Source organism: Lotus japonicus, chromosome 1, assembly GCF_012489685.1.
Source record: "Lotus japonicus ecotype B-129 chromosome 1, LjGifu_v1.2".
Taxonomy (NCBI): Eukaryota; Viridiplantae; Streptophyta; class Magnoliopsida; order Fabales; family Fabaceae; genus Lotus; species Lotus japonicus.
In genome coordinates this window covers 99042126-99064947 of record NC_080041.1, presented here as the reverse complement: position 1 = coordinate 99064947, position 22822 = coordinate 99042126, and the positions used below count along the sequence as shown (strand labels likewise).

Below are 22822 nucleotides of genomic sequence, written 5' to 3'. Positions count from 1 at the left end.
CTTGATGGGGTCCAATTTGGAGCAGTGTCTGATGTTGATAACTCTCTCCTTACCGCCTCATTTGATCCTGAAGAAATTAAAGCTGCTGTGTGGGCTTGTGGAGGTGACAAAAGTCCTGGCCCTGACGGGTTCAACTTTAGATTCATACAGAAATTTTGGCACTTGCTTCAGAAGGATTTCTCTAGAGTGGTGAAAGAATTTTGGTCAAGGGGAGCTTGGCCTAGGGGTTGCAATGCTTCTTTTATTGCTCTGATACCTAAGGTGACATCCCCTCAGAGTCTCAATGAATTCAGATCTATTTCACTTATTGGATGCGTGTACAAGGTGGTATCTAAATTGCTGGCAACCAGGTTGAGCTCTGTCATGGGGAAAATTATTGATGATCTGGCGTTTGCTTTCATCGGGGGACGCCAAATGCTTGACAGTGTTGTGATCGTCAATGAAGTGGTTCATGAAGCAAAATTAAAGAAAAGGCCTACAATTATTTTTAAAGTTGATTTTGAAAAAGCCTACGACTCTGTTGAATGAGGGTTTTTGGAGTACATGATGAGAAGAATGAAATTCAGTGAAAAATGGATTGGGTGGATAATGGGATGTGTAACACCCTCTAAACCCCGCATAATAATATATCATAAATCAGAGTAAAATGCATAACACAGAGGGTGTCACACTTATTCTCCAGAAACATAAATCAAAACACCTGTCATGCTCATAATAAATATATAAATTTTCCAACTTTAATGTCGCAACATCATATGCATAGCACAACGGATTTATTTCAACTCCAAAATTTAACATAAAGAGAGTTCATAGGTAACTCTTAACATCAAGGGACAAAACTAAACGTTTCCCGGTGTTACATAACAGAGCATGAGTCCCCTAACTAAACCGTAAATGAAAGACTAGCTCCTCCAACTAACCCTCGCGAGAAGCTCCACTATCTTCGGTACCTGAGCGATGTCGCATAGAACATCATTCCAACAGAAGGGTGAGAACTCATATCATATGGATAAGCATAATAATAAATAATGTAAAAGCTTATCTATGCTCCACATAAATTACTCACATTCACTAACAAATAATAAATTATGTAATTTTAACATAATTAATCAAGTTCACAGTTATGGCAAATACTCCATAAATTATAGCTCAATTAGAACATATATAATAGTCTCTAATTACCACCACATCAAATCTCTCCAAAAATATCACCATAACACATATGACTCAAGTGAGACCCGTGCAAATGCCTTTGGTACCATAGTTGTTATCCTTAGCGGTATCACCGCGTCCACTCCAGACAGATAACCACCAATAAAGCCCTCGCTCTAGGCTTCAAAACCACTCCAGTTTTGGGACAAGTCACTAGCCTCCACGAGAACTAGCAAACATTGCCTCTTGACAACTATGCAGTGTATTGTGCAAAACTCAACTAACATATGCATATTCAGACCATCTCCAAGTCCTAATTATTTTAGCATATTCATCACCAGTTGCACAAAACACATATTACATGTTATCAATTATACAACTTGCAATCACAACAACTTAGCATCTCAAACATAACATCAATTCAGAAACAACATCATATAATGATTATTAAAAATAGATGTAAATTAAATATAATTCATATATAACAGGTTCTGCAACTATTTCCTAAAGACTGGATTTCTCTCTAAATTTTCCCAAAAACTCGCGACATGCTCATGCTCGCCATCTCGCGACATCTCACTGCACAACTCGCCATGTCGCGACATCTCACGACATCTCCCTACGCAACTCGCCATGTCGCTGAATAACTCACCATGTCGCGACATCTCACGACATCTCCCTACGCAACTCGCCATGTCGCGACATCTTGCGACATCTTCCTGCGCAACTCGCCATGTGCGCGCACCACACATCTAATGAACTATTAAACAGATGTAAATTATCAAATATACTCAGAAAAATCTAATATTTTTATCATGGTTCCGTATACACGTTTTGTAAACCTCTATAAATTTTCAAGTCACAATTCAAAGTACAAAAATCAGGAAAAATCGTACACTAACCGCAGTTCGTAAGAAACTGGACAGCTTAACCTATACTCACTAAAATACACATAACTCGAGCTACAGACGTCGGAATGATGTGAAACCAGTGGCAAAAGTTTCGTAACAGAAAAACCTACAACTTTTATGAAGACTACTTCTTCAAATTCGGCCACTAATATAGCACGAAAAAGGGTACAAGAGAACGTAAATTTCTGCGCATCATGCAAGCCTATCATCTACCCCCAAAATCATCTAAAAGCCAAACCCTAACTATTTGAATTTGGGAATTTTTGCAACCTAGGGTTCCTAAATCATGCTTTCTATCATTATCCACTATCATACCAATCCATAAAACATGAATTCAAACCCTTACCTCTTGTAGATCAGTTCTAAGTTTTCTCCTCTCCTTCTCTGCTTTCACGTGTTTCTTGTTCTGCTTCTCTTCTAATCCTTATTTTTTTTCTTTTCTTTCTTTCTATTTCACTCCTAACCCTTAAATAGCCATACAATGGGCCCCACTCTCAATTACTCACACTAAACCCTAAAACCTTATTTATCTATATCACATAATCACTTAATTATCTAATAAAATCACTTAATTACCATATACCATAATACTAATTAAAATAAAATAATAAATAACCTAATAACAGAAAATTGGGTGTTACAGGATGTCTGAGATCTGCATCTGTGTCTGTACTTGTAAATGGCAGCCCTAGTGGTGAGTTTAGAATGGAAAAAAGGGCTTCGTCAAGGGGACCCTCTGGCTCCATTCCTTTTTCTAATTGTTGCTGAAGGATTAAATGGGCTCTTTCTCAATGCAATCGAAGTTGGAAAATTTAAGGGGTTTCATGTTGGAAAGGATAGAGGAGTTGAGGTCTCCTTGCTTCAGTTTGCCGATGATATTATTTTTCTGGGTGAGGCCTCTATCCAGAATTTGATGGTGTTGAAATGTGTTCTCCGATGTTTTGAGCTGGCTTATGGTCTAAAAGTGAATTTCCACAAAAGCAAGCTGGCTTCCATTGCTCTTGAGCCGAAGTTGCACATCAATTCGCCTCCTTTCTTAACTGTAAGGTAATGCAAATTCCTTTCATTTATCTGGGGATCCCTGTGGGAAGTCGAGGTGGTTGCCAAAAAACTTGGGAGCATGTTATTAAGAAGTTGAGGGGGAGATTGTCAGCTTGGAAGCACAAACTGGTTTCATTTGGTGGCCGCATTTGTCTCATCCAAAGCGTTCTTTCAGCACTGCCCCTGTTTTTTCTATCTTTTTTTTAAATCCCAGTTTGTGTTTTGAAGATCTGCAATAGAATTATGCGCTGCTTGTGGGGGGAAATTAGGAAGATAGGAAAATCTCTTGGGTAAAATGGTCTGATGTCTGCAAGCCAAAAGATGTTGGCGGGTTGGGCATCAAGGATCTATCACTGTTTAACAGGTCTCTTCTGGGGAAGTGGCTTTGGAGGTTGAGGTCGGAGCCTGATAATTTGTGGTGCAAAATTATTAGAGCTAAATACAGTCAGGGAACATGTCTGAAGGAATCAGCTTGGTGGAAGGATGTTCAGGCAGCTTGTGAATTAGGAGGAACGAGTTGGCTGGATGCCGGGTCTTCAAAGTCAGTTTGGTCAGGAAACGATACAAAATTCTAGCTTGAGGGCTGGTCAGGTAAGGGGATTTTTAGAGACAGTTCTACAGGCTGTATAATTTGTCAAGATTGAAATGGGATTGTATCTCTGATTGCAGGCAGTGGATTTCTGGCTCTTGGCATTGGAATCTCTTATGGCGCAGACCCCTTGTTGGCAGAGAGTTGATTTGGCTTCAGGAACTGCACTCTGACATGCTTGCGGTTCCGCTAGTGGAGGGTGTAGTGGATAAATGGCTTTGGCTCCCGAACCCCGATGGTGCTTACTCTGTTAGCTCCTCTTATTCTTTTTTGCAGGAACCAGAATTGGGAGAGTCTGATACCATATTTAAGAACATTTGGCGCTCAGTGGCCCCTTCTAAAGTTAAGGCGTTTGCATGGCGTTGCGTTTTGGATCGGATCCCCTGTGCAACAAACCTTCCCATCCGCGGTGTTCTCCCTTCTGTGGAAGTGGCTCTATGTAAATTTTGTGGCCTTCATGCTAAGTCCTGCTCTCACCTTTTGTTCTCTTGCCCATTCTCAGCGGATATTTGGCGAGCTTGTTATAGTTGGTTGGGATATTCTACTGCACTACCAGAAGGTGCTCGAGCTCATCTGTTGCAATTTCAGTTTGGCTGGAACTTAGCTCAGAACCGAGGTTTGCTCTCTGTTTGGATGGCCACAATTTGGTCTCTCTGGCTTATCCGGAACGAGGTGGTTTTTAGAGGGGGAACTCAGGATTTTTCAACAGTGCTCGAACTGATTAGGTGGAGGTCTTGGCTTTGGAACAAGTCAAGTTTGCCTGGGTTCAGAAATTCATTATTTGAGTGGTATAATGATCATGTGTTATGTGTTCAAGGGCTCTAATTATTGGTTGTGGAATGTGGTGGGCTTGTAATTTTTTGGTGCAGTTCTGGTATCTACTTATATTGTAATTGATCATCCATGTTGGATTGTATCTTTGCTGGGGTAGCTCACGATTTTTATCTTCTCCCCTGTGTATCAGTAGGTGGCTGGGTTTCATGTTTTATGCATGTCTTTCTCCTTCTCTTGTATTTTTTATTTCCTTATGGTAGTAGTCTTCTGGCTACTTCCCCTATCTCATGTATTTGGGTTTAGCACCCCTTGTGCTAAAATTAAATACAATTTTGCTTATAAAAAAAAACACAATACAGTAATTGTGAGTTATAGAGTATGTACATAGTGGAACCATCTTAACTTTAATGCATTTTATGCTTTCGGTCTATTGTTTTTACTTTACTTTTCTTTTGTGCAATCTTTCTTTCATTTGATTTAAATTCTTCTGCACTTGCTCTTCGAATACTTCTTTTCTTTAACCTTTTTAGCAAACATTGATACACTCACAGTCGGCCCAACACTAGATGAGACCTAAAACAAATTTAAAGTCAGGCATTTTTACCTAAACAATATTTCTTTTATTAAAACTTTTTACGTAAAAAAATTTATTCAAAATTTTATTTTTCAATCTTTTTTATATGCAAAATCATTTATTAAATTATCATAATCAATTTGATTTAACTTGTCTTTTTCAATTGATAATAAAATTAATCTATTTAATCTTTGTTGAAACATGGTTGATCTAAAATAAGATTTTATTAATTTTAATTTTGAGGCATTTTTTATTTAATAAAAAAACTTGGGGCTTTTTTTAAATGGTAAAAAAAAATTGGGCCTAAAGACCTTGCTTTGGTGGCTTAGGCCTTGGGCCGGCCCTGGACAAACGGTGGAACGATCTCAATTTCAATGCAATTTATGCTTTCAGTCTATTGTTTTTACTTTACTTCTCTTTTGTGCAATCTTAATTTATTTCCATTTGATTTAAATTCTTCTGCACTTGTTCTTAGAATATGTTCTTTTCTTTAACCTTTTTAGCCGACGTTGACACACTTAAACATTTTCATGAAAAGAAATTATTGGTCTCTGAGGATTAGCTCAAGTGATAAGAGTTAAGAGACATAAGAGTTAGGTGTGATATGAAAAGAGAAGAGTCCAGAGTTCGAACCCTAAGAAAATACTAATTTACTAACATTTGCCTATAAAAAAATACTTAATAGGACTTGAATCTTGTCATCAAATTACTCATGGATTCCTATTTATTTTAAAAATATTCGAGTAAACAATAATACTTCTGCTTTCTGCTTCTATATAATGGTGAGAGGAGGAGAAAGCTTTTTGATGGGATGAGATGAAAGCTCTCTATCGATCCTTCCAGATCTATATAGCGTAATGCCCATGTTGAGAGGAAGAAGACTTTTTTTCATTTGGTCATTGTTTGATTAATATATACTTACAGAGCAACTTGCCGTTAGCTTATTCTTTATTGCAATGGTCATTGTTAATTATCAGTTGTTTAAACATAAATTGAAGCAACTTTACAATTTACATGTGATGATAAGTTGATAACATTGAAAATATCATGTAGTGACAAAGAAATTGTTGTTCCACATGGAAGAAGACAAGATATCGATTTCTTAATGTCAACTTGTGAAGGCAGCATGATGATATGGAAAATTTGACAATTTTAAACGTTTACATGTGAGTGGTTGTTCCTCTTTTCATGTTTCTTGGTCTCTTCGTTTTGAGTATTGGCATATGTTTGATCGAGTTGATTCACATGAAAATTTATATATTCATTAATGAAGTGTTAGTAAGAAGACAATATTGAATTATTGTTATTTTTTTATGAGTTATGCAAGGAGTCCAAATCCTCTGCCTCAATTCTCTGGCCCAAACCCTGTCCCACCAGTAAGAAATTGACAACTCAATTAAAAATTCCAACACATCACTCTTTTCATTTAACGGCGTTAAGTAGACGTTTGTTCAACTTCATCTTCTTTTTCTTAATTTCCCTTTTCTCGCCTCTCTCCTCCTCCCCCACACTTTCTCTCTCCATGCATCACCTCCCTCTGTAGTCGTCGGCAGTCGCCACTGCGGCTCCTTGAGTTCGAGAGGGTGCTCTATCATGGCATCACTCATGCAGTTCTTGGGGCTCTAGAATCATCCTCCGCTAACGTTGTTCGCGCCGACAGACGAGGCGGTGGCGAGCCTCAAGATCCTCAGCGGCGGTGATTATTGGCGTAACCACCTTGATCGGCGCTTTAGAAATTTCTTCGACGGTTGCCTTCTAGTGTCCGGAGAAGGAATGGGTCAGCAAACACTTCAAAGGAGGTAACCAAACAATGCAGAGAACAACAAATAATTGAAATCAAGTACCGTGCTGGTTACCTCCTTTGCCCTCCATCTAGCTTCGTTTTTCATCTGCATCAATTTCTACATCTTGTTGTCATCGCACTTAGTTGAGGGACGGGAAGTATCAAAACCAAGATTTGGGGGAATTTTGGGAAATTAGGGTTTGAAAAATTACCAATAACTAATAATATAAAATCAAATTTAATTCCCAAATTCAACAGCAACACAGAACCAAGAAAACAAGTCTCAAAATCATCAACAATTAATAAATATTTCAATGTTTCTTCTCTCATGTAATGGGCAATGGAGGCAGCACAATGTTATTGTGAGTGGAGTTGTTGCTACAATTGGATTTGGAGTGACCGACAAAGAAAATACAAGGTAACGCCGCTAGATCACAAATGAGTAAAGCAGGCAAGTGAGTGACGGAACGCGGTAACAGAGTTAAGGTAAAGAAAATGCTCGCGTGTACATTTTAATTGAGGTGTCAAATTATGGTTGGTGGGACAGGAATAGAGACAGAAAGAGGAGACGTATGATTTTGATCCGTTATGCAAATCCAACGTTAAAGTATACGAAAAATAAAATAAAATATATACTCCCTGATGTTAAAATGGTTGTTATCTTAGATGATCAACACAGTTTAAAAACTCATTAATTAATATAAGATTTGTCTAAAACACCTCTATTTAAAGTTGAATTTTATTAAAAAGAGAGAATAATAGTCATTGGGTGAGTAATTAGTAAGAATTGTGATTGGTGAGAATTTGAGGTATTAGGTAAGAGATATAATAATATTAAACGAGAGTATATATGGAAGAAGATGTGATAAATAGTACTCTCTCTGTTCCTTATTAACTGTCCACTTTGAAGAATAAATTTGTTCCTATATATTTGTCCACTTAGAGTTTTAAGAGAATATTAAATGATGTTTTTCCAAGAAAAGTCCTTGCAGGAACAATAAATGAGGAAAGATAATATACATTTTAATGGGTGAAATAAGAAATCAAATAATACTTCTATGAAAAGTAAGAAAATTAATTGCACTCCTTAATATGTGTGTTTCTTCTTTTCCTGGACAGTTAAATAGGAACTGAGGGAGTATTGAATTTATAAAACAACAATCATTTTTATAATGAGGGAGTATATAAAATTGTAATAAAAAACGGAGTATAAAATGTGATAAATAATCTTAAATTTCTAAAACAACAACCATTTCTAAAAAAAACTTGACACTCTTACCCCTTCCACACCAAGTGAACAAAGAAGATCGAGATTAAAACTCAAAGCATATTTTGACTTTCACATCTTTTGTTTTTTTTATGATAAGCCACTTTCACACACCTTTTGTAAATCGAGAATCTGTGTAGCGTAAAAAATAGCTATAGAGCAAAGCTTAAGAAGATGTGGAAAACGGATGCGGAGCCTATGTACACGTTGATGTTCGAGACCTCTGAACTGCAGTGGTCCTTCATCCGAAAAGTCTACACCATAATCGCTATTCAGTTGCTCGCCACTGTAGCAGTCGCCGCTGTCATCACCATCGTCAACCCCATCTCAGTCTTCTTCGCCACCACTGATGCCGGCCTTGTTGTCTACATCCTCCTCATCTTAGTACCTCTTATCAGTGCGTCTCTTTCTATCACTGGGTGTTCAATTCTTTCTTCTTCTTCTTAATTTTTTTCTCTAATAATAATGTTTTTGGTGGTGGTTTTGCACACAATTGCAGCGGTGTGTCTGCTTTATATTTATCGCCAGAAGCACTTTGTCAATTACTTTCTCCTTTCCATTTTCTCGCTTTCTCTAGCTGTTGTAGTTGGACTGAGTTGTGCCTTTACCGGCGATAAGATTCATCTCATTTCTCGGTGTGTTCTTTTCTTTTCCCAATATGAACAGTTTCAGACATTCACAAAAATATAAATCCTCTCGTCACTATTATAGGCAAAAAACAATATTTTAGATTCATTAAATAAATGATGATTAATTTATTATTATAGACTAGATATATCATTTATTGAATAAATTTTAAAACTTATTTTTTACTTATAGTGACCGGAGGTATAAGAAATATCATATAATAAATATAGAAAAATGCTTGTATCAAAAAAATATAATAAATATAGAAAAATGCTTGCAAAACACTCATCATGTTTTTTTTTAAAGTCACACATTTTGTAAGAAGTGATAGAAATTTATTCACTTTTTAAAAAATTAATTAATTGCAATAAATGTGTCGAACTATGTTCTATAGCTTATAAAGTTGAGTCACGTCTGACTTACTCTAACATTTGAAAGACGTATTTATATCGTTATTAAACTTTTTAATTGGGTAAAATAGTAAATTCATTAATATTTTTTAGGACTATCTCTAAATCAGCGAAGTAAATATTAAGTAAAATCACTCTAGTTTTAAGTGATTCAATAATATTTTGATATGTGTCATGATTTAGAATTTTATAAAACACATGTCAAAATATATATTATTGGCCCATGTAAATCTTAACCTCGTATTTTTGTTTACTTTATACAAAAATTTGTTGATTACTCAGGTTCATTCCTAAACTACCTATATGTTCATCTCCTATATTTTTTTCTTTATTTTATCTCATCTCATCTCATTTTTTCTACTATATCGAAGTCGATTGGACACACCCCTTTATCCAACCAATCCATTTCCCACAAAACCTCATCCCATGCATCATGTAATAGAGGAAGTCCCAACTAACAGGATCGTAGGCTTTTTCAAAGTCCACTTTGAACACAAGGCAAGCTTTCTTCTTACTTTTCGCTTCATCAATAACCTCATTCGCCACCAACACGCTATCCAACATTTGTCTTCCCCGACAAACGCTGATTGGTTCTTATCAATTATCTTCTCCATCACCAAGCTAAGTCTGTTTGCTAGGATCTTTGCAACAATTTTATACATGCATCCAATTAGGGAAATCGGCCTAAAATTATTCAGTCCAACCGGAGTATCTACCTTAGGGATTAGGGTAATAAAGAAGAGTTTCCCCCTCTGGGCCAAGCACCATGCCTATGAAAATCATCCAACACCCTCTTGAAATCCATCCTCATTTCCTGCCAGAAAGCCTTTATGAATCTAAAGTTGAAGTCATCCAGACCTAGGAATGGCAATTTCCATCCGAATATGGAGATCCCCGTGGGGACTGCCCCGTTTGGGGCCTCGATCTTGGGGAATTTTTCCCCGTGGAGATAGGGACGAGGATGAAAATGCCTCCGATAAGAATTTGGGGACGAGGATGATGATCACTCTCCCTGCACTGTGGGGTCCCCGCCCTGTATATATAAGTAAAAAATGCAATAACGTACTTCCAAATATTGAATTACCTACGATGAAGACTTCACATTTTGGATGAGTTAAATGCTTGAGAGGATATTTTGAGTTTTATACTTCTCATTTTAAATGAATTGAATTTAGTACTTTAAGATTTCAATGCAATCATGTATCATTCCAATTTATGCTAAAAGGTTTTCAATGCAAATAAGGGCAAAATTATTTCAATGCAAAAGAGGATTCACTTAAATGCTAAAAAGGTTTCAATGCAATCAAGTATCAATACAACTTATACTAAAAGGGTTTCAATGCAAGTAAGTGCAACATGAGTTCAATGCAAATAAAGATTCACTTACATGCTAAAAAAGAGTTCAATGCTAACAAGTATAAATCTAGCATATGCAAAAAGTTTTCAATGCATACTTATCCTAAAAAAGTTTCAATGCAAACAAGTAACAATCTAACATATGCTAAAAGGGTTTCAATGCAAATAAGTGCAACATGAGTTCAATGAAAAATAGGTTTCACTTATATGTCTAAAATAGTTCAATGCAAACAAGTATCAATCTAACATATGTAAAAGAGTTTTCAATGCAAACTAATGGTAAAAAAATTTCAATGCAATCAAGTATCATTCCAATATATGCTAAAAGGTTTTCAAGGCAACTAAGTGCAAAATTATTTCAATGCAAAAGAGGATTTACTTAAATGCTAAAAAGATTTCAATGCAATCAAGTATCAATACAAATTATGCTAAAAGAGTTTCAATGCAAATAATTGCAACATGTGTTCAATGCAAACAAGTATCAATCCAACATATGCAAAAAGTTTTCAAAGCAAATTTATGCTAAAAAGGTTTCAATGCAATCAAGTATCAATACAACTTATGCTAAAAGGGTTTCAATGCAAGTAAGTGCAACATGAGTTCAATGCGAACAAGGATTCAATTATATGCCTAAAAGAGTTCAATGCAAACAAAAATCAATCTAACATATACAAAAGAATTTTCAATGCAAACTAATGCTACAAATGTTTCAATGCAATCAAGTATCATTCTAATTTATGCTAAAATATTTTCAATGCAAATAAGTAGAAAATTATTTCAATGCAAAAGAGGATTCACTTAAATGCTAAAAATGTTTCAATGCAATCAAGTATCAATACAACTTATGCCAAAAGGGTTTTAATGCAAGTAAGTACAACATGAGTTCAATGCAAACAAGTATCAATCTAACATATGCAAAAGAATTTTCAATGCAAACTAATGGTAAAAATGTTTCAATGCAATTAAGTATACTTCCAATTTATGCTAAAATGTTTTCAATGCAAATAAGTGGAAAATTATTTCAATACAAAAGAGGATTCACTTAAATGCTAAAAAGGTTTCAATGCAATCAAGTATCAATACAACTTATACTAAAAAGGTTTCAATGCAAGTAAGTGCAACATGAGTTCAATGCAAATAAAGATTCACTTACATGCTAAAAAAGAGTTCAATGCAAACAAGTATCAATCCAACATATGCTAAAAAGTTTTCAATGCAAATAAGTGGAAAATGATTTCAATGCAAAAAAAGGTTTCAACGCAAATATTTCAATGCTATCAATCCAAAATATGCTAAAAAGTTTTCAAGGCAAATAAGTGGAAAATGATTTCAATGCAAAAAATATTTCAATGCAATCCAGTATCAATCCAATATATTCTAAAAGGTTTTCAATGAAAAAAAGGTTTCAATGCAAACTAAGTTTCACTTATATGCTAAAAAGGTTTTAATGCAATAAAGTATCAATCCAATATATGCTAAAATGTTTACAATGAAAATAAGTGCAAAATGATTTCAAAGCAAAAAAAGAATCACATATATGCTAAAAAGAGTTCAATGCAAACAAATATCAATCTAACATATGCAAAAAAGTTTTCAATGTAAACTTATGCTAAAAATGTTTCAATACAACCAAGTAACGATTTCACATATGCTAAAAAATTTCAATGCAAATAAGTAGAAAATGATTTAAATGCAAAAAATATTTTAATGCAATCAAGTATCAATCCAACATATGCTAAAAGATTCTCAATGCAAATAAGTACAAAATGATTTCAATGCAAAAAAAGGATTCAATGCACATAAGTGCAACATGAGTTCAATGCAGAAACGGTTTCACTTAAATGCTTAAAAGAGTTCAATGCAAACAAGTATCAATCTAACATATGCAAAAAGTTTTCAATGTCAACTTATGCTAAAAAAGTTTCAATGGAAAAAAGTAGCAATCCAACATATGCTAAAAGTTTTCAATGCAAATAAGTGCAAAATGATTTCAATTCAAAAAAGGATTCACTTAAATGCTTAAAAGGTTTCAATGCGATCAAGTATCAATACAACTTATGCTGAAAGAGTTTCAATGCAAATAAGTACAACATGAGTTAATGCAAACAAGTATCAATCCAACATATGCAAAAAGTTTTCAATGCAAACTTATGCTAAAAAGGTTTTAATGGAAACAAGTAACAATCCAACATATGCTAAAAGGTTTTCAATGCAAATAAGTGCAAAATGAGTTCAATGCAAAAAAGGATTCACTTAAATGCTAAAAAGATTTCAATGCAATCAAGTATCAATACAACTTACGTTAAAAGGTTTTCAATGCAAATAAGTGCAACAAGAGTTCAATGTAAATAAGTATCAATCTAACATATGCAAAAAAGATTCACTTGTGTGTTCAAAAGAGTTCAATGCAAACAAATATTAATCTAACATATGCAAAAAGATTTCAATGCAAACTTATACTAAAAAGGTTTCAATGCAATCAAGTATCAATCCAACTTATTCTAAAATGTTTTCAATGCAAATAAGTGCAAAATGATTTCAATGCAAAAGATGATTCACTTAAATGCTAAAAAGGTTTCAATCCAATCAAGTAACAATAAAACTTATGCTAAAAGTGTTTCAAAGCAAATAAGTACAACATGAGTTTAATGCAAAAAAGGTTTCACTTATATGTCTAAAAGAGTTTAATGCAAACAAGTATCAATCTAACATATGCAAAAGAGCTTTCAATGTAAACTGATAGTAAAAACATTGCAATGCAATCAAGTATCATTCCAATTTATGTTAAAAGGTTTTTAATGCAAATAAGTCCAAAATTATTTCAATTTAAAAGAGGATTCACTTAAATGCTAAAGAGGTTTCAATGCAATCAAGTATCAATATAACTTATGCAAAAAGGGTTTTAATGCAAATAAGTGCAACATGAGTTACCCGCAAACAAGTATCAATCTAACATATGCAAAAAGTTTTAAATGCAAACTTATGCTAAAAAGGTTTCAATGCAATCAAGTATCAATCCAACTTATGTTAAAAGGTTCTCAATAAAAATAATTGCAACATTAGTTCAATGCAAAAAAGGATTCACTTAAATGCTAAAAGAGAGTTCAATGCTAACAAGTATCAATCTAGCATATGATAAAAGTTTTTCAATGCAAACTTTGCTAAAAAGGTTTCAATGCAAACAAGTAACAATCTAACATATGCTAAAAGGGTTTCAATACAAATAAGTGCAACATGAGTTCAATGCAAAAAAGGTTTCACTTATATGCCTAAAAGAGTTTAATGCAAACAAGAATCAATCTAACATATGCAAAAGAATTTTCAATGCAAACTAATGGTAAAAAGCTTTCAATGCAATCAAGTAGCATTCTAATTTATGCTAAAATGTTTTCAATGCAAATAAGTGCAAAATTATTTCAATGCAAAAGAGGATTCACTTAAATGCTAAAAATGTTTCAATGCAATCAAGTATCAACAAAACTTATGCTAAAATGGTTTTAATGCAAGTAAGTGCAACATGAGTTTAATGCAAACAAGTATCAATCTAACATATGCAAAAAGTTTTCAATGCAAACTTATGCTAAAAAGGTTTTAATGCAAACAAGTAACAACCTCACATATGCTAAAAGGGTTTCAATGTAAATTAGTGCAACATGAGTTCAATGCAAAATTAGTTTCACTTATATGCCTAAAAGAGTTCAATGCAAACAAGAACCAATCTAACATATGCAAAAGAATTTTCAATGCAAACTAATAGTAAAAAGGTTTCAATGCAATCAAGTATCATTCCAATTTATGCTAAAAGGTTTTCAATGCAAATAAGTGCAAAATTATTTCAATGTAAAAGAGGATTCACTTAAATGCTAAAAAGGTTTCAATGCAATCAAGTATCAATACAACTTATGCCAAAAGGGTTTCAATGCAAGTAAGTGCAACATGAGTTCAATGCAAACAAGTATCAATCTAACATATGCAAAAAGTTTCCAATGCAAACTTATGCTAAAAAGGTTTCAATGCAATCAAGTATCAATCCAACTTATGCTTAAAGGTTTTCAATGCAAATAATTGCAACATGAGTTCAATGCATAAAAGAACTCACTTAAATGCTAAAAAAAGTTCAATGCTAACAAGTATCAATCTAGCCTATGCAAAAAGTTTTTAATGCGAACTTATACTAAAAAGGTTTCAATGCAAACAAGTAACAACCGAATATATGCTAAAAGGGTTTCGATGCAAATAAGTGCAACATGAGTTCAATGCAAAATAGGTTTCACTTATATTCCTAAAAGAGTTCAATGCAAACAAATATCAATCTAACATATGCGAAAAAGTTTTCAAGGCAAACTAATGGTAAAAAGGTTTCAATGCAATCAAGTATCATTTCAATTTATGCTAATAGGTTTTCAATGCAAATAAGTGCAAAATTTTTTCAATGCAAAAGAGGATTCACTTAAATGCTAAAAATGTTTTAATGCAAACAAGTAACAACCTAACATTTGCTAAAAGGGTTTCAATGCAAATAAGTGCAACATGAGTTCATTGCAAAAAAGGTTTCACTTATATGCCTAAAAGAGTTCAATGCAAACAAGAATCAATCTAACATATGCAAAAGAATTTTCAATGCAAACTAATGGTAAAAAGGTTTCAATGCAATCAAGTATCATTTCAATTTATGCTAAAAGGTTTTCAATGCAAATAAGTGCAAAATTATTTCAATGCAAAAGAGGATTTACTTAAATGCTAAAAAGGTTTCAATGCAAACAAGTAACAACCTAACATATGCTAAAAGGGTTTCAATGCAAATAAGTGCAACATGAGTTCAATGCAAAAAAGGTTTCACTTATATGCCTAAAAGAGTTCAATGCAAACAAAAATCAATCTAACATATACAAAAGAATTTTCAATGCAAACTAATGGTAAAAAGGTTTCAATGCTATCAAGTATTATTCCAACATATGCTAAAAGGTTTTCAATGCAAATAAGTGTAAAATTATTTCAATGCAAAAGAGGATTCACTTAAATGCTTAAAAGGTTTCAATGCAAACAAGTAACAACCTAACATATGCTAAAAGGGTTTCAATGCAAAATAAGTGCAACATGAGTTCAATGCAAAAAAAGTTTCACTTATATGCCTATACGAGTTCAATGCAAACAAGTATCAATCTAACATATGCAAAAAGTTTTCAATGCCAACTTATGCTAAAAAGGTTTCAATGGACAAAAGTAACAAGCCAACATATGCTAAAAGTTTTCAATGCAAATAAGTGCAAAATTATTCCAATGCAAAAGAGGATTCACTTAAATGCTAAAAATGTTTCAATGCAATCAAGTATCAATACAACTTATACTAAAAGAGTTTCAATACAAATAAGTGCAACATGAGTTCAATGTAAAAAATGTTTCACTTATATGCCTAATAGACTTCAATGTAAACAAGATTCAATATAACATATGTAAGATTTCAAAGCAAACTAATGGTAAAAAGGTTTCAATGCAATGAAGTATCAATACAACTTATGCTAAAAGGGTTTCAATGCAAGTAAGTGCAACATCAGTTCAATGAAAACAAGTATTCATCTAATATATGCAAAAAGTTTTCAATGCAAACTTATGCTCAAAAGGTTTCAATGTAATCAAGTATCAATCCAACTTGTGCTAAGAGGTTTTCAATGCAAATAATTGTAAAATGAGTTCAATGTATAAAAGGATTCACTTAAATGCTAAAAAAGAGTTCAATGCTAATAAGTATCAATCTAGCATATGCAAAAAGTTTTTCAATGCAAACTTGTGCTAAAAATGTTTCAATGCAAACAAGTAACAAGCTAACATATGCTAAAAGGGTTTCAATGCAAATAAGTGCTACATGTGTTCAATTTTAAAAAGGTTTCACTTATATGCCTAAAAGAGTTCAATGTAAACAAGAATCAATCTAATATATGCAAAAGAATTTTCAATGCAAACTAATGGTAAAAAGGTTTCAATGCAATAAAGTATCATTCCAATTTATGCTAAAAGGTTTTCAATGCAAATAAGTGCAAAATTATTTTAATGCAAAAGAGGATTCACTTAAATGCTAAAAAGGTTTCAATGCAATCAAGTATCAACACAACTTATGCTAAAATGGTTTTAATGCAAGTAAGTGCAACATGAGTTTAATGCAAACAAGTATAATCTAACATATGCAAAAAGTTTTCAATGCAAACTTATGCTCAAAAGGTTTCAATGCAATCAAGTATCAATCCAACTTATGCTAAAAGGTTTTCAATGCAAATAAGTGCAAAATTATTTTAATGCAAAAGAGGATTCACTTAAATGCTAAAAAGGTTTCAATGCAATCAAGTATCAACACAACTTTTGCTAAAATGGTTTTAATGCAAGTAAGTGCAACATGAGTTCAATGCAAACAAGTATCAATCTAATATATGCAAAAAGTTTTCAATGCAAACTTATGCTCAAAAGGTTTCAATGCAATCAAGTATCAATCCAACTTATGCTAAAAGGTTTTCTATGCAAATAATTGCAACATAAGTTCAATGCAGAAAATGATTCACTTAAATGCTAAAAGAGTTCAATGCTAACAAGTATAAATCTAGCATATGCAAAAAGTTTTTCTATGTAAACTTGTGCTGAAAAGGTTTCAATGTAAACTTGTGCTAAAAAGGTTTCAATGCAAACAAGTAACAACCTAACATATGCTAAAAGGGTTTCAATGCAAATAAGTCTAACATAAGTTCAATGCAAAATAGGTTTCACTTATATGCCTAAAAGAGTTCAATGGAAACAAGTATTAATCTAACATATGTAAAAACGTTTTCAATGCAAATTAATGGTAAAAAGTTTTTTAATGCAATCAAGTATCATATCAATTTATGTTAAAAGGTTTTCAATGCAAATAAGTGCAAAATTATTTCAATGCAAAAGAGGATTCACTTAAATGCTAAAACGGTTTCAATGCAAACAAGTAACAACCTAACATATGCTAAAAGGGTTTCAATGCAAATAAGTGCAAAATTATTTTAATGAAAAAAAGGTTTCACTTATATGCCTAAAAGAGTTCAATGCAAACAAGAATCAATCGAACATATGCAAAAAAAAATTTAATGCAAACTAACGGTAAAAATGTTTCAATGCAATCAAGTATTATTCCAACATATGCTAAAAGGTTTTCAATGCAAATAAGTGCAAAATTATTTCAATGTAAAAGAGGATTCTCTTAAATGCTAAAAAGGTTTCAATGCAAACAAGTAACAACCTAACATATGCTAAAAGGGTTTCAATGCAAATAAGTGCAACATGAGTTCAATGCAAAAAATGTTTCACTTATATGCCTAAAAGAGTTCAATGCTAACAAGTATCAATCTAACATATGAAAAAGTTTTCAATGCAAATTCATGCTAAAAAAGTTTCAATGAAAACAAGTAACAATCCAACATATGCTAAAAGGTTTTCAATACAAATAAGTGCAAAATTATTTCAATGCAAAAGAGAATTCACTTAAATGCTAAAAAGGTTTCAATGCAAAGAAGTAACAACCTAACATATGCTAAAAGGGTTTCAATGCAAATAAGTGCAACATGAGTTTAATGCAAAAAAGGTTTCACTTATATGCCTAAAAGAGTTCAATGCAAACAAGAATCAATCTAACATATGCAAAAGAATTTTCAATGCAAACTAATGGTAAAAATGTTTCAATGCAATCAAGTATCATTTCAATTTATGCTAAAAGGTTTCCAATGTAAATAAGTGCAAAATTATTTCTATGCAAAAGAGGATTCACTTAAATGCTAAAAATGTTTCAATGCAAACAAGTAACAACCTAACATATGTTAAAAGGGTTTCAATGTAAATATGTGCAACATGAGTTCAATGCAAAAAAAGTTTCACTTATATGTCTAAAAGAGTTCAATGCAAACAAGAATCAATCGAACATATGCAAAAGAATTTTCAATTTAAACCAATGGTAAAAAGGTTTCAATGCAATCAAGTATCATTTTAATTTATGCTAAAAGGTTTCCAATGCAAATAAGCGCAACATGAGTTCAATGCAAAAAAGGTTTCACTTATATGCCTAAAAGAGTTCAATGCAAACAAGAATCAATCGATCATATGTAAAAGAGTTTTCAATGCAAACTAATGGTAAAAAGGTTTCAATGCAATCAAGTATCATTTCAATTTATGCTAAAAGGTTTTCAATGCAAATAAGGGCAAAATTATTTCAATGCAAAAAAGGTTTCACTTAAATGCTAAAAAGGTTTCAATGCAATCAAGTACCAATACAACTTATACTAAAAGGGTTTCAATGCAAGTAAGTGCAACATGAGTTCAATGCAAACAAGGATTCACTTACATGCTAAAAAAGAGTTCAATGCTAACAAGTATCAATCTAGCATATGCAAAAAGTTTTCAATGCAAACTTATGATAAAAAAGTTTCAATGCAAACAAGTAACAATCTAACATATGCTAAAAGAGTTTTAATGCAAATAAGTGCAACATGAGTTCAATGCAAAATAGGTTTCACTTATATGTCTAAAATAGTTTAATGCAAACAAGTATCAATGTAACATATGCAAAAGAGTTTTCAATGCAAACTAATGGTAAAAAGATTTCAATGCAATCAAGTATCATTCCAATTTATGCTAAAAGGTTTTCAAGGCAACTAAGTGCAAAATTATTTCAATACAACAGAGGATTCACTTAAATGCTAAAAAGATTTCAATGCAATCAAGTATCAATACAACTTATGCTAAAAGGATTTCAATGCAAATAAGTGCAACATGAGTTCAATGCAAACAAGTATCAATCTAACATATGCAAAAAGTGTTCAATGCAAATTTATGCTAAAAAGGTTTTAATGCAATCAAGTATCAATACAACTTATGCTAAAAGGGTTCAATGCAAGTAAGTGCAACATGAGTTTAATGCAAACAAGGATTCAATTATATGCCTAAAAGAGTTCAATGCAAACAAGAATCAATCTAACACATGCAAAAGAATTTTCAATGCAAACTAATGCTAAAAAGGTTTCAATGCAATCAAATATCAATACAACTTATGCTAAAAGGTTTTCAATGCAAATAAGTGCAACAAGAGTTCAATGCAAAAAAGTTTTCACTTATATGCTTAAAAGAAGTTCAATGCAAACAAATATCAATCTAACATATGCAAAAGAGTTCTCAATGCAAACTTATGCTAAAAAGGTTTCAATGGATACAAGTAACAATCCAACATATGCTAATAGGTTTTCAATGCAAAAGAGGATTCACTTAAATGCTAAAAAGGTTTTAATGCAATCAAGTATCAATACAACTTATGCTAAAGGGTTTCAATGTAAATAAGTGCAACATGAGTTCAATGCAAATAAGTATCAATATAACACATGCGAAAAAGTTTTTAATGCAAACTTATGCTAAAATGATTTCAATGCAAACAAGTATCAATACAAGATTTCATTTATATGCTTATAAGATTTTCATACAAATAAGTAGCAATGCAAACATATCCTAAAAAGATTTTAATGTGAAATATGCTAAAAATGTTTAAATATAAACAAGTGTCAATGTGAACATATGCTAAAAGGTTTTCAATGTAACAAAGTGTAAAATGATTGTTATGCAAATAAGGTTTCTCACAAAAGTTGCAATGCAAACACATTTCAATGCAAACAATCTATATGAACATGTTATCTAACCTAATTTTTCATCAATGTCAATTTAAAGCATGAATCCAACCAGCCAGCACTCACAATGAGGATCTGCATAAGCATGTCGTCTACCCTAAAGTTCCATCAATATAAAAAAAAGGTCTAGAATGCATTCTTAATTAAAAAAAAATTCTAAAAAAATGACACATACTAACCTGGAATCCGCATAGTAACCTTTCATTCTCAACCCGAAACAATGACATCTTAGCATCTCCCGTGCTACACATGAATCTCGTATAACCATTCTTCCGTGACAACCAGACAGTACTCACAATGGGGATCAACATAAACATTTTACTACCCTAATGTTCCATCAATTTCAATTCAAACATGAATGCAACCAGACATCATCCACAATGAGGATATACCTAAACATGTTAGCTAACTTAAATGTCCTTTCAATTTCAATTCAAAGGATGAATGCAACCAGACAGCACCCACCATGAGGATCTACAAAAACATGTTATCTACCCTAATGTTTCATCAATTTCAATTCAAAGCATGAATGCAAACAGACAGCACTCACAATAGGGATCTACATAAACATGTTATCTAACCTAAATGTCTCATCAATTTCAATTCAAAGCATAAATTCAACCAGCCAGCACCACAATTGGGATCTACATAAACATGTTATCTAACCCCTAATGTTCTATCAATTTCAATTCAAAGCATGAATCCAACCATCCAGCACCCACAATGAGGATCTACATAAACATGTTATCTACCCTAAAGTTCCATCAATATCCTTAAAAAAAGTCTAAAATACATTCTTAATTTAAAAAAATATACCAAAAAAATGACACATACTAACCTGGAATCAGCCTAGTAACCTTTCATTCTCAAATCTCAACCAGAAACAATGACATCTTAGCATCTCTCATGCTACACATGAATCTTGTATAACCATTCTTCCGTGAAAACAACACTTGATACTTCACATCTGACAAATCTACTCGACCTGTACAGAAACAAATATCATTTTATTGAAAGCATAGAAGCCAGACATGAACATTTATCATCACAAATCTTGAAAGAAAATTATAATCTGTAATTCCCCCAGTGAAATCAAACCAGTTACATGTTTTACTATAATATACTCACATAAAACAAAATTGTTAAAATAAAGGGGAAACTGCCTCTAACACCTCATTTGCATATATTCACTAAAAACCCACTGGCAAGCATACTGAATCTAGCTACGATGAAGATCTCAATTTCAATCATTTTAAAAATCAACTTTTCTTTGTATAAAATATAATTGGGCTTAGTTACTATGATCCCATTTCCCCTAATAATAAATTAAAATAAAATAAACCAAGGTTTTCTTCTTTTTCATTTGTATTCTTTCATTTTCAAGCTAAACATAAAATTCATACATATAAACTCAAAGTTAGAAGGTATATAAACAGCTACTACAATACCTTCCCTTCAAGATCATCACTTGTCAACTGCCCCAGAGCTTCAGCTTGGGACTCCATCGCATCGCCATCACTATCAAGATAATATCAAAAAAGTTAGAAAGAAAATATTTCATATACAATAATGAAAGCACATAAAGCTTATGTAAATAACTATGGCATACATGGCACATCCACTAGTGCAAATGTTAACATAACTTACATTTATATCTAAGGTATGACAGCTTTAGCAGAAGCCACGGGTGGATATCATTGTCTGGTCAAAATTAAAGTAACATACCTAATGTAATCCCATAATGCTATCAAAAGTGTGGTTATATATGAGTGTCTAACATCCTACGTGAGATTTGACTTCCTCCCACGGTCTCTCAAGCTAAATATTCACAGAAACCTATAAATTATCACATTACTATATAATTTGACATACTCAAATATTTAGTACTAATAAGACTAGGACCACAAGAGAACTATCAACAATGCTTATAATCCAAATGGCTTCTCGGTTATTATTCCAGTAACTTGTTGCTCATATATGAAGTGTATTTCTGGTGAAGGTTAGATTCAAGAACAAAGAGATCGTAAACACTTACCCACAAGAGACAACACTATAGTGGCTTCCAAATTTAGTCACAGCAATTGTGCAAACGTTAAAGTTCCCCAGAGACCGGCCAAGACACTAGAAAGACCTTCCCAACCAATTCCTCAACTAAGAACTCCTGGAGTTGGAGGTCTGGATGCTACAATGAAAAGCGGAAGAAACATCAAAATACCAAAAAGAAATCAAAATCTTGATTTAATAACATTACAGATCAAGAAAACGAAGAAGATATTGCAAGAAACATACATGGAAGAAGAAGAAGTGTTGAATAACCCTAGAACCAAGAACCCTAATGTTAGGGTGGGAAATTGGGAATCAGAGCAATAACCCTAATGTTAGGGTTGAGATTGAAGGTTGGTTGAGGGTGGAAGCCAAGAAACAGCGTGTTTCGAAAACAGAGAGACGAGTGAGTGAAAGCAGCGATCAGCGTCTTCTACTTCACGCTGAGATTTGAAAGACGATGAGATGCCACCGGCGAAAGCAATGAAGCCGCCGCCGCAATAACCCTCTCAATTCTCGGTGGTCAAGCATGAGTGAGTGTGAGTGAGTGAGTGAAGTAAAGGGGTTTTGGAAAGGGAAGCATTGACTGTACATGCTATTTATACACTCATAAATAAC

At 32.9% G+C, this 22822-nt stretch overlaps 1 long non-coding RNA gene across 8 annotated transcripts; it reads right to left on the bottom strand.

The window, feature by feature from the left end:
- Window positions 1-638: 638 nt before the first annotated feature.
- Window positions 639-22760, bottom strand: LOC130728278 (uncharacterized). Of its 8 annotated transcripts, none has more exons than XR_009015630.1 (7): window positions 22451-22760; window positions 22197-22343; window positions 21610-21679; window positions 21000-21146; window positions 20341-20404; window positions 6886-10161; window positions 6010-6796 (listed from the first exon to the last, which is right to left on the bottom strand). It is a non-coding gene; the product is annotated as an uncharacterized LOC130728278 (long non-coding RNA). The 8 variants fall into 8 exon arrangements; XR_009015632.1 differs by having other exon boundaries at window positions 6898-10161; XR_009015636.1 differs by lacking the exons at window positions 6010-6796; window positions 6886-10161 and adding an exon at window positions 639-950 and having other exon boundaries at window positions 20341-20430.
- Between the last annotated feature and the right edge of the window lie 62 nt (window positions 22761-22822).